This window comes from Diabrotica virgifera, chromosome 5 (assembly GCF_917563875.1).
Source record: "Diabrotica virgifera virgifera chromosome 5, PGI_DIABVI_V3a".
Lineage (NCBI taxonomy): Eukaryota > Metazoa > Arthropoda > Insecta > Coleoptera > Chrysomelidae > Diabrotica > Diabrotica virgifera.
This window is the reverse complement of record NC_065447.1, coordinates 235,347,424-235,360,088: the sequence shown is the minus strand read 5'-3', so window position 1 is coordinate 235,360,088 and position 12,665 is coordinate 235,347,424. Positions and strand designations below refer to the sequence as shown.

At 32.9% G+C, this 12,665-nt stretch overlaps 1 protein-coding gene across 2 annotated transcripts in view; it reads right to left on the bottom strand.

Annotated features, from left to right (window-relative positions):
* Positions 1–12,062, bottom strand: part of LOC114331757 (ceramide synthase 5-like) — a 187,255-nt gene extending 175,193 nt beyond the window's left edge. For both annotated transcript variants that reach the window (XM_050650882.1, XM_050650884.1), the window contains exon 1: positions 11,844–12,062. The gene's annotated coding sequence lies outside the window, so the exon portion shown is untranslated. The remainder of the gene's footprint in view (positions 1–11,843) is intronic.
* Between the last annotated feature and the right edge of the window lie 603 nt (positions 12,063–12,665).

Genomic DNA, 12,665 nt, shown 5'->3' with positions numbered 1-12,665 from the left:
CAATAGTGCACACAAAAAAAGTTACAGCCCTTTGAAGTTACAAAATGAAGATCGATTTTTTTTCATATATCGAAAACTCTTAGAGATTTTTTATTGAAAATAAACATGTGGCATTCTTATGGCAGTAACATCTTTAAAAAAAATTTAAGTGAAATTTGTGCACCCCATAAAAATTTTATGGGGGTTTTGTTCCTTTAAACCCCCCAAACTTTTGTGTACGTTCCAATTAAATTATTATTGTGGCACCATTAGTTAAACACAATATTTTTAAAACTTTTTTGTCTCTTAGCACTTTTTCGATAAGCCAGTGCTTATCGACATATTTTGAATATTTGTCGAATCCACCACATATTTGTATATGGTTAAGTACGATTATGGAGACCTGTTAATAATCTGAAAATTTATTTATAATTTACATTTTTAGGCATATTTTGAAAAAGAAGCCACATCTCGATAAAAGGTGAGTTGTCAAAAAAAGACTAAGAGGCAAAAAAGTTTTAAAAACACTGTGTTTAACTAATGGTACCACAATAATAGTTTAATTGGAACGCACACAAACATTTGGGGGGTTTAAAGGAACAAAATCCCCATAAAATTTTTATGTAAATATATTAAAAAAGAAGCCGCATCTCGATAAAAACTGGCTTATCGAAAAAATAGTAGGAGGCAAGAAAGTTTAAGAAACGTTGTGTTTAACTAACGGTACCACAATAATGAATTAATTGGAACGTACACAAAAGTTTGGGGGGGTTTAAGGGAACAAAACCCCCATAAAATTTTTATGGGGTGGACAAACTTCACTATAATTTTGTTTTATGATGTTCCTACCATATGAATGATACATGTCCATTGTCAATAAAAAATCTCTAATAGTTTTCGATATATTGAAAAAAATCTATTTTGATTTTGTAACTTCAAAGGGCTGTAACTTTTTTTATGAGCACATTTGTACAAAGGTAAGTTAGGTTCAATCGAACTATTTTTGATCCCAGAATGTGTGGTATAATTTATGACCAATCTTTTCGGGACACCCTGTATAACTCCTACAAAATTCATAGATTACATTGATCACTATCATTCATTTTGTTTTTATCCCTACACGGGGTCAATTTTTCTAATTACATTTCTACATAAATTTCCAGTTTGGGCATACCAATCATAATCGCAATTATCCATTGGAGTTTTACTTCAGAGTAAGGTAAAGACGACGAAACTTAACAAATAAGAAATATTCTTATATACCTGCCGTCTCTAATTTCTATAAATTCCTCCCTATCCTGTGCTTTTCTCATTAGCGTATGCAGGTCTAGTCCTACCCAATTCTTGATGTTACACACCCAGGTTATTTGTCGTCTGCCAGGACCACATTTTCCTTCTATTTTTCTATTTTTCTTTCCATTATTAATCAAATAAAGTTATATCTGTCTCGTATCTGACGATACACTAATAGCCAGGGAGGTAGTGTCAAATTTGACCGGAGCATTTTAGCATGGCTGGTTTCTTATTATTTAGGTAGGTGCTCCAAAGCTTATTAACAAATGATGTGTCAGCTGGCCCAAAACCGGGGATTTTAGTCAAATAAAGGTAAAACATAAAAGTTGATGGACCAACGCTACAGCTTAAATGTCAAATAATTATATACCTTACTCAGAACATTTAATGGACTTGCTTACTTGGCGCCTACCTTTCACTCAGGAGATCGGGGTTCAAATCCTGCCGCGGAAAATTCTTTTTGTTTTTTAAAATGACATTTTATTTTGAAAAATATTTATTTTTCTAATACCACGTTTTTATTATTTATACGAGACAATATAAAAAAATCTGTATGTCTTTTATAGAATCGCAAATTATGCATTTTTGGTCATATTATGATTGATCTTAATAAGCAAATGTGTTGTACATGAACCCCTGAAGGTTCCTGAGTTGGTAAGACCAACAATCTAAGTGAAAAGGGAGATATTATTTGTTATTTTTTTGGACAAACTGTTTTTTCTTAATTTTATATGTTGTAGAACCGAAAGATACAACCCTAAATTTTCACTTTTCTATCACCAACCCCCATGTTTTAATAGCAATCTAAATATTTCCCTATTCTCTATAATATATATAAAATATAATATACAAAAAACAGTTTGTCTAAAAAGATAAAAAATGTCAGGAGGGGGTGGGGTGGGGAGGCCAACCCCCGTTTTCACTTAGATTGGTCGTACTAACTCAGGAAGCTTCAGGGGTTCATGTACAGTAATTTTGCTTATTAAGGTGAATCATAATATTTATGATCAAATGTATATATTATGCTATTTCATAAGTTCTATGCATAATTCTATAAAAGACATACACATTTTTTATATTGTCTCGTATAAATAATAAAAACGTGGTATTATAAAAATAAATATTTTTCAAAATAAAATGTCAATTTAAAAAACAAAAAGAATTTTCCGCGCCAGGATTTGAACCCCGATCTCCTGAGTGAAAGGTAGGCGCCAAGTAAGCAAGTCCATTAAATGTTCTGAGTAATGTATATAAATATTCGACATTTAAGCTGTAGAGTTGGTCCATCAACTTTCATGTTTACCTTTTCTTGACTAAAATCCCCGGTTTTGGGCCAGCTGACACATCATTTGTTAATAAGCTTTGGAGCACCTACCTAAATAATAAGAAACCAGCCATGCTAAAATGCTCCGGTCAAATTTGACACTACCTCCCTGGCTATAATTCTTCCAGAAAATTTACAAGAATCCTAGACATTAGTTAATCTAGTCGGTGAAGCAAGTTATCGTAAAGGCCTTAAAATCAACATTTCAAAGACAAAGTAGATGGTAGTTGGAAATGTTAATATAGATCAAGGTCTGTTTTCTCTTAATGGAGAGGATATATAACGTGTAAACCATTTTAAATACCTTGTCAACTGTTTAAATGTTAATTGCGATTTTGATGAAGAGATAATAACCAAGATCTCGAAATACCGGTAAGGTTTTTTGTCACGACCTGTAAACCAGTTTTATGTAACAGAAACCTATCGATGCATATTCGGAAGAAGGTTCTGAAATGTCTTGTGTAATTTATCCTATTATATGGTTATGAGTAGGGAGCGGATTTTATGCTAAATGCATATTGCATGCATATTTCGCATATTTGAGAACTTTACTAAATTTTGCATATTTTTAAAGAAACATGCATATTTTGTGCCTATTTAAAAACATTTACGTCCAAAAAAATTTAAATTTTTAATTCCACACAAAATATTTCCCCGCACAGGCTGTTCTATCAATTCGAGAACAAGTAAAATGATGAAGGATGGTTTACCGGGAAATCCGAATTTTATTTACTTTTAATATATTTAGTACAATTTGCATCCCAATTTAGTAGGTGCCTATAATTCTGGTGATTATTTTAAATCCCCTATTGTTAAGAGAATTTACACCTTTAACCGTAGTTTTACGATTTTCTAACGGAAATTGACATATTCATGCTTTAGATCAGATCCCGTCTTTAACTGGCTTTAAAACTTTATGGACATATGCGAAATTTTTAATGGAAATTTTGAAATTGATTTTGGTGCAGAATTTTCGGCTTTAACAAGTTATTTTAAATCTCTCTCTTCAATCCTCACTCCCCGGAGGGAGTGTAGTGGTCGACGTGATGTCGTGTATTGTCTGTCTCCAAAGATCTCTGTCTCTGGTCATTTCTTTTAACTCATGCACAAGTCTTTTACATATTCCTGTAATCTGATCAAACCATCTTGTTGGGGATCTTCCTCGTGATCTTCGGCCTTCCACCTTTCCTTGTATAATGAGTCTTTCCATGTTTTCTCTGTTGGCTCTCATAACATGTACAAAGTATTTTAATTGTTGGAGATGGACTTTACTGGAGAGCCGTTGGCTAACTTTTAGCTCTCTTAAAATCGAATTATTTGTTCTATGGTCGGTCCAAGGAATTCGTAGCATTCGTCTCTAACAGAACATTTCAGTTGCGTCTATCTGTCTTCTTTCCGAATTTCTCAGGGTCCAAGATTCACATCCGTAAGTCAGTATTGGGAATATTAAGCAGTTAATCAACCTCATCTTTAACGCTCTTGAAATTTGACAGTCCTTCCATATTGTGGTCATTTTTGCTGTGGCGACTTTTGCTAGATCACATCTACGTTTTATTTCTTCCTGTAGTGACCCTGTGTTTGTGATTAATGATCCCAGATATAAGTATAGCTCACAACCTCAAACCGATGAATTGTGGTTATATGTGGATGATTGTTATGTAGTCTATCCACTATCATGATCTTTGTCTTTATTATGTTTAATTGCAGACCAAATATTTGACTTTCGTTTTCAACCAGTCGTATTAGATCAATCAGCTCTGCTTGACTATTTGCAAGAAGGGCTGTGTCATCTGCGAAACGTAGGTTGTTTATTTTATGACCATTAATTGAGATGCCTTTTTCCCATCCTTCAAGTGCTCTTCTCATAATATGCTCTCCATATATGTTGAATAATTGTGGAGAGAGTATACATCCCTGTCTGACACCCCGTTCTGGATGAAATTCGTTTGAAAATGTGTCAAACACTTTAACTGATCCAGTAGTGTGTTCGTTCAGTTATAAGCGAAATAAGGTGTTGGGGTACGCCCACTTCTTTTAGAATTTGCCATAAGTGTCTCCACTTGACCCTGTCGAACGCCTTACGATAATCTAAAAAGCATATGTACAGTGTAATATTGAATTCCCTAGATTTTTCGATTATCTGTCTTATATTTAACAGGTGTTTTCTAGTACCTCTACCTTTGGTAGAGGTACTAGAGATACTATTTTAAATACGCCCCAATTATTTCTGTTGATGTTGAAAGGAGTTTTTCAAGTTATAAACATATTTTATTTGATCAAAGAAAATGTTTCCTCGAAAAAAACTTGGAAAAACACATTGTAGTGAATTATAATCGAAGATATATATAATGACATTGTTATTTTATTTTAAATAGGTAACTATTGGTACCAGTTTTTGTAAAAAATGTGAATAAATTGCATATATTTATAAAAAATAATGATTTTATTTGAAAGATAATAAATAAGAACTCCACTGCCCCTATAAAAGAACCCCCTAGAATAGAATAGAACAGAAAATATGTGGTTTCTCGAAATGCGCATTTTTTGAATTTTTGTGCATATCTTGCGCATATTTCGTAATTTTTTACTGCATATATATGCGCATATTTCATAAAAATTTATCGCATATAAATCCGCTCCCTAGTTATGAGACATTTACGTTAAAAATCACAATGTTAAAAAAATTAGAAGCATTCGAATTGTGGTGCGATTGACGAATCCTAAAGACATCATGGGTTTCGCACACTCCCAATGAAGATGTTCTTCAAATGATGAATTCAGATCATCTGCTCAGAAGCAGTGGCGTCAATCCGAAAAAACCCAAACGTACCTGAATCTTACACAATAAATGGGAACATTTTAGAACAGGTAAATATATTTAAGTATCTGGGATGTTGGATCGATAGCAGCCTAAATCCTGATCTAGAAATAAGATCGAAAATAGAACAGGTCAGAAAATCTTTCGAAAAAATTAAAAACTGCTTTGTGATTATCGAATACACCTCGAAATTCGACTACGTTTTTCAAAATGTCGGCTGGTCGGCTCTTCTCTATGCAGTTGAGACATGGATCCTTAAAACATCAACCGTAAATAAATTGAGTCCTTTGAAATGTAGATTTAGCGGACAAAATTTCAAAATACATGAACATTGCATATCTCAAACGAACAAGTCATCATCAGCCTCTCTCAATCCACTGCTGGATATATGCCTCCCCTGTTTGTCCCCAAAGTGTTCTATCTTGTGCTTTCTGCATCCAGTTTTTTGTTGTCTTTCGTAAGTCGTCTTGCCATCGTGTTGGCGACCTTCCTCTGCTACGTGTATCGGCTCTTGGTCTCCAGTCAACTAGTTTGCGAGTTCGTCTTCCGGCAACGTGTCCAGCCCATTTAAACTTTAAGTTACAGCTTCTTTCAATGACGTCTATGACTTTGGTCTTAGCTCGTAGATCTTCGTTTCTAATCCTGTCTCGCAGAGTGGCCCCTATCGTTGATCGCTCCATTCTGCTCTAAGAAGAACGAACAAGTGCTGTATAGAATAGGCAAGGAAAGACAACTTTTGAACGCAGTGAAAGTTAGAAAAACGTATCTTGGCCACATACTGGGAAATAATAAGTTCCAATATGATCAACTAATAGTGAAAAGAAAGATCGAGGGAAAGAGAGGACTAGGTAGGAAAATACTATCGTGACTCAGAAACATCTGACAATGGGCAGGGCTAAATTTTGAACAGCTATTGAGAACAGCTGAAGACAGATAAAAAAATTGGAATTGTAGTAGCCAACCTTGATTGAGACGAGGACACTTTAAGAGAAGAAGAAGCTCAGAAGCATCGAAAAGAAGAGAAAAACAGAATACTTCGGCCACATTATTACAGGACCTGACTACTAGCTACTTCGTTTTAAACTACAAGGAAAAGTGGACGGAAAGAGATGTATTGGTCGAAAGAAACTTTCGTGACCCTGTAATATTCTAGACAATGGTGTGGTTCCACAGCAGAAGTATTATTTCTCACAGGAGCAGAATTTATTTCGGCTGCGACTTCCTTCAAGGTTGGTCATTTAAGGCCTCTCAAAAATATGTCGGGAAAATAACTAATAAACTGAATTTCATTATACGACAATCCGTATTTTTTACGAGCCCGTCCCGGAAAAAACAACACTGAAAAATTGAATCGCTCTTCATACAGAATCAGTCCATTTTTTTTATTTATTCCGTCAACATGCATATTTCCGCAACGGCCACAAACGCTTACTAATGAATATTTACTCTTTTAGTGCTAGGCTGGGAAAAACAAAAGATTTTCTTACGAGGAAAACGAAAAGCCCTAGATACAAAGTTTACTACTTTTTAAACAATTAGAATAATTGAAATAAAAATATAATAAACAATATTTTAAATCCAAGACTTTTCGTTAATAAACTGCTTTCTGGCTGCATCCCATATCTCCGGATTTTACAATATATAATCACATAGAGACGACGAAATAGGAGAAAGCAAATAGAGGACACTTAGGCCACGCATTTACCTCCTCTTCGTCTAGGAAAAGGACCGAAAGACAGTTTCTAAATACTCACAAATTGAGTAAAAATGAAAAAGATAAAAAAGGGTTCAAGGCAGGTTTTGTTTATATTCGATTCAGAGTTGGACTACCATCTCCATATAGTAACTATTTCAGCATCCTTATGCATCATCAGTGAAGATTATGCAGTCACAACTCTGAAGGGAATACAAACATTCTGCCTCTTTTAAAGCAAACCATCGCGATGCGATGAACCCGCCTTTTGAGACGCAATACAGCGACATCTCTCGTATTACGAGGAAAACGAAAAGCCCTAGATACAAAGTTTACTACTTTTTAAACAATTAGAATAATTGAAATAAAAATATAATAAACAATATTTTAAATCCAAGACTTTTCGTTAATAAGCTGCTTTCTGGCTGCATCCCATATCTCCGGATTTTACAATATATAATCACATAGAGACGACGAAATAGGAGAAAGCAAATAGAGGACACTTAGGCCACGCATTTACCTTCTCTTCGTCTAGGAAAAGGACCGAAAGACAGTTTCTAAATACTCACAAATTGAGTAAAAATGAAAAAGATAAAAAAGGGTTCAAGGCAGGTTTTGTTTATATTCGATTCAGAGTTGGACTACCATCTCCATATAGTAACTATTTCAGCATCCTTATGCATCATCAGTGAAGATTATGCAGTCACAACTCAGTAAAAAGATTTTCTATTTTCTTGCCGTTAGTTGGCATTGCGACAATGAGAACCATTTATATGGAGCTCGCGATGATGCAACTATGAATATATAAGTAGTAAGAAATTCATAGATTATTGATCACTATCATTCATTTTGTTTTGATCCCTATACGGGGTCCACTTGTCCAATTACATTTATACATTTCTTGGATAGATTAATATAAATCAAGGTTTGCTCGTAATGGAGAGGAGGAAGAACATGTAAACCGTTTAAGTACCTTGTTGTATATAATAGTGCACCCAAAATGAATTAATTGGAACGTACACAAAAGTTTGGGGGTGTTTAAGGGAACAAAACCCCCATAAAATATTTATGGGGTGGACAAACTTCACTATAATTTTGTTTTAAGATGTTTCTGCCATAATAATGATACATGTCCATTTTTAATAAAAAATCTCTAAGAGTTTTCGATATATGACAAAAAATCGATTTTCATTTTGTAACTTCAAAGGGCTGTAACTTTTTTTATGAGCACATTTGTACTAATGTAAGCTAGGTTCAATCGAACTATTTTTGACCGAGAATGTGTGGTATAATTTTTGACCAATCTTTTCGGGACACCCTGTATAATTGTGAGACATAGACGTTAAAAACCACAATGCTAAACATATTAGAATCATTTAGAATCATTAGAATCTGGGTTTCTCACTCTTCCAATGAAGATATTTTTAAAATGATGAACTTAGAACATTTGCACATAAACGTAATAAAGAGGAGAAAAACGGAATACTTCGGCCATATAATTAGAGGACATCTTTCTTTCTTCAATCCTGACCCCCCCCCCCGTGCGTTTTTGAGAAAGGGGTGAGTTAGTCCCTAGGCACAGGGTGAGTTGTATGCACTTTTGGTATAAAGACGTCTAAAGCAAAATTGTTCCAGGTTAAATTTACCATCTTAAAGTAAAAAATATTTTTTTTACAAAAATATATTCAAAAGAAAAGCAAGGAAAAAGCACGCAAGAAAGCAATTTTGTTTTTTGCCCCATCACTTTTTTCCACAGGGATATAGGCATAGGTATTGCTTCAGCGACTAAATAACTTTCATCATTTTTCTCCAAAATGACGTTTGGTAGAAGTCTCTAGGATTTATAATTCCGAAATAGGATTTTTCAACATCACAACATTTTTGAGCCATTTTCCCCATTATTTCGCAAACATTGTTCTGTAACTTTTTTCTACGCATTTCTAGGTATACGCAATGGTACATTTAGAACAAAGAGAAGTCAATTACCTTTAAAATGGTCTACTGTACAATCTTGTACGACTATTTTTAAGCAAGTTATGCTTTTTCAAGGTTTTATACTTTTAATGATCTTTGATATTTTTTGTGATTATTTTCTAACTTTCTCATTATGACTTTTTTTCTTGTTTTTTAGGTATATACATTGTAGAATAAAAAAAGCTTACTTTCTTTACTTTAAAATGGTGTATTGCAAAAAAAATATAGGACTATTTTTAAACAAGATATCCGTAGGATATTCAAGGGTATTCGTAATTTGAGAAAAATTAGAATTTTTTTAATTAGAAGAATATAATTACATATTATTACATAATTTTTAATTCCAAAAAACTTTTCTTAATAACACTTTTCTATATTGTGAGATATAAAGGTACTTTACTCTTGAGCGAAATTCATATTTTTTAACATACCACGTACACTATTAATAAAATTTTACATCTGATGATTGCATCTTAGGTTTTAGACTATGCAGAGCATTTTATAAAGAATAATTTTTTTCACAAAGTTAATAATAAAAAAGTTTTCCATATGGTTCCAACCTAGTGGGAACTATTGCATGTGTATATGTCACATTTTGAAAAAGCATATCTTATTTATAAATAGTCTTAAAATTTTTTATAATACACCATTTTAAAATAAAGAAAATAAACTTTATTTTTTTGCACAATGTATATACCCTCAATATACAATAAAAAAGTTATAATCAGAAATTTTAAAATAATCGTAAAATATATCAAAAATTATTAAAAGTATAAAAGTTTGAAAAACCATATCTTGTTCAAAAATAGTCATACAGCCTTCAGCAATAGATCATTTTAAAGATAATTGTCTGTTCTTATTAATTATTAAATGTAACATTGCATATACCTAAAGCTGCTTAGAAAAAAATTAGAGAACCATGTTTTCGAAGTAACAAGGGAAATGGCCCAAAGTCGCTGTGAGTGGCGAAATTTCAAAAATCATATTTTGGAAACTGTAAATCATAGGGACTTCTGCTAAACGCAATTTTATAGAGGAAGTATGGTAGTTTTTTTTCTGTGAAGCAATGCCTATACGTTTATGCCCGTGAAAAAAATTTATGGGGCATAAAACAAAATTGATATCTTTCGTGTTTTTTCTTGCTTTTCTTTTGAATATATTTTTGTAATAAAAAATATTTTTGACTTTAAGATGCGATATTTCGATAGTAAATTTATCCTGGAACAATTTTCCTGTAGACGTGTTTGAACCAAAAGTGCATAGTCATAGAACTCAAACTAATTCGCCCTGTGCCTAGGTACTAATTCACCCTTTTCTCAAAAACGCACCCCTTTAAATGGTAGCACTCCAAGGTTTTTTCACATTTAGAGGTCTATTGACTATATGAAACAATAAAACCCCTTTACGGTTGTAGTTCCTTTCTAAAATGCATAATCAATAGCCTACTATGTTACTTTGTATTTACTTGGTTTACATGCAAGACGTTTATGAACCCTTAAGTACCTACTAACACCCCGCCTCTCAAACAGCATCGCTTGTCGAAAGTGGGATATTTCCCTTCCTAGAAAATTTTGAAGATCACCCGTTTATGACTTTTCAAGTTGGTTTGTTCTTTAATAGTATTGAATTCGGCAATTTGCGGCAGGTTGTTATTCGAAAGATATTTAGGCTCAAAATGTGATTTCCGTCTAATAGACGCGGTGTTAGTGTTTGTGCCCAGTTCGTCATTAGGCAGGCCGCACATCAAAGAAACATGAAACGTAAATTACGTTTCATGGAAATAAACCACTGCTAAACAAATATACGTCCGGCTATTTATGAGACTCTCCGAAAATAAAAATGTGTCATGAGCATGAATCACACTCGTTTCATTGGTAGGCGGACTTTGAGATTTGTTTAGCAGTATTTTAGTTTCATGAAACATGTTTTTCGGTTCATGTTTCATGTTTTTCGTTTCATATGGTGTGCGGCTTGGCTTACACATAATGTGCCCCAGTTCGTCAAAAAATATCAAATAAGGGAATAAAGACCCTGAGGAACCTCTTTTGAAATGGTTTGATGAGGTAGAAGACGACATAAGCAAAGTGGAATCAATTTGAGATAAAAATATTGCCACTGACTACCATTGCTACACTGTACGAATTATATTACCTGTCAGTTTTTTTTGTTTTAACATTTTTTAAAAACCTTTTTATTTTCATTTTTCTTACTCCTTGTTTAACTCGATTATAAATTTTTATTAAGACTCTTTAATTTGTTTAATTTTGTTTAACTCGATTATAAATTTTTATTAAGACCCTTTAATTTGTTTAATTTTTATCACACTTTTTTTTCAGGAGTAAATAGGTACACAAACAATCCTCCCATTCTTGTTATAATGTTTTTTATCTTCATAAATACAGAAAAACTAGATTAATTACTGTATTTTTTAGATAATCAATACTTTCAGTAAGTCATCGAGATATTTTTTTGCAATAAAATATTTAACAAAAACAAAAATTACCACTAAAAGGTTAAAGCCGTCTGTCAGACGGTTAGTTAGTGTTTACGTCATTGATTTAAGATGTTAGTACTTAAGGGTTAATTTAAAAATTTAATTTTTCATTCTTTTGAAAATTGGTTGATCTTAAAATTTTTAAAAATTGAGTGGAGTGGGCACTTGATTGGATCTCCGTCGCATGACGGCAGGTAAAATCACTAGTATATAATAAAAAATTATATTTTACTAATTATTGGATATTTAAAATATTGTGGTTACTTACCAAGCAAAAGCTGAAAGCCCTAAGTCAACGAACGATACAGAACCTTTTCACAACAACAGTTCACAACAAAAAGAGCGAAATTATTTAATAAATTAACAACCGACGGTCCTTTATTCTTTGATCTATGTGGAAGATAAATTTTATTACACAAAATCTAATTTTTATCTAACCCTTCTGTATGTCAAGTTTAAATTGCATTTTGCAAGTTTACGTGATGAGTGTTTTGTTGATCTAATTTTTTAATAAACCTACCTACAGAATCTGGTCACGTTTGGGTGAAATCAAGACTAATACGCCTTAGGCCAGTCGTTTAGGATAAAATCCTGGCCACATAAATGTTTTTTTATTGAAACTTGTAAATATACATACGATATTTGCTTTGTATAAGAATTTAGGTCTTTGAACATGTTTAAAACTCTTTAGTTATCTGTAATATGACGGTCTAAACTATATGACACGAAAATTAATCAAAGAGTGTGACATATGGGGTCTAGAAGTGAATAAAATGAAAACCGAAGATGTTCATTGGAGGAGAATAAAAAGATCTCATATTAAACGACATGACCAAAATGAAGCACTGCTACTACAAATATCTAAATATAAGTATTTCGAACGATGAAACACTAGATAAAGCCATAAGAGAAAGAAATACGCCAGGAAAAAAAGCCATCACAATGTTAAACAGCATTTTATAGGACCAATCCATCAGCAAAGAAAACGAAAAGAGGATATATGAGACTATAGTGAAAAGTATCACTGTATATAGCTGTGAGGTATGGCCACTGAAAGAAAGGACACTAACAAGGATGAGAGCAATGGAAA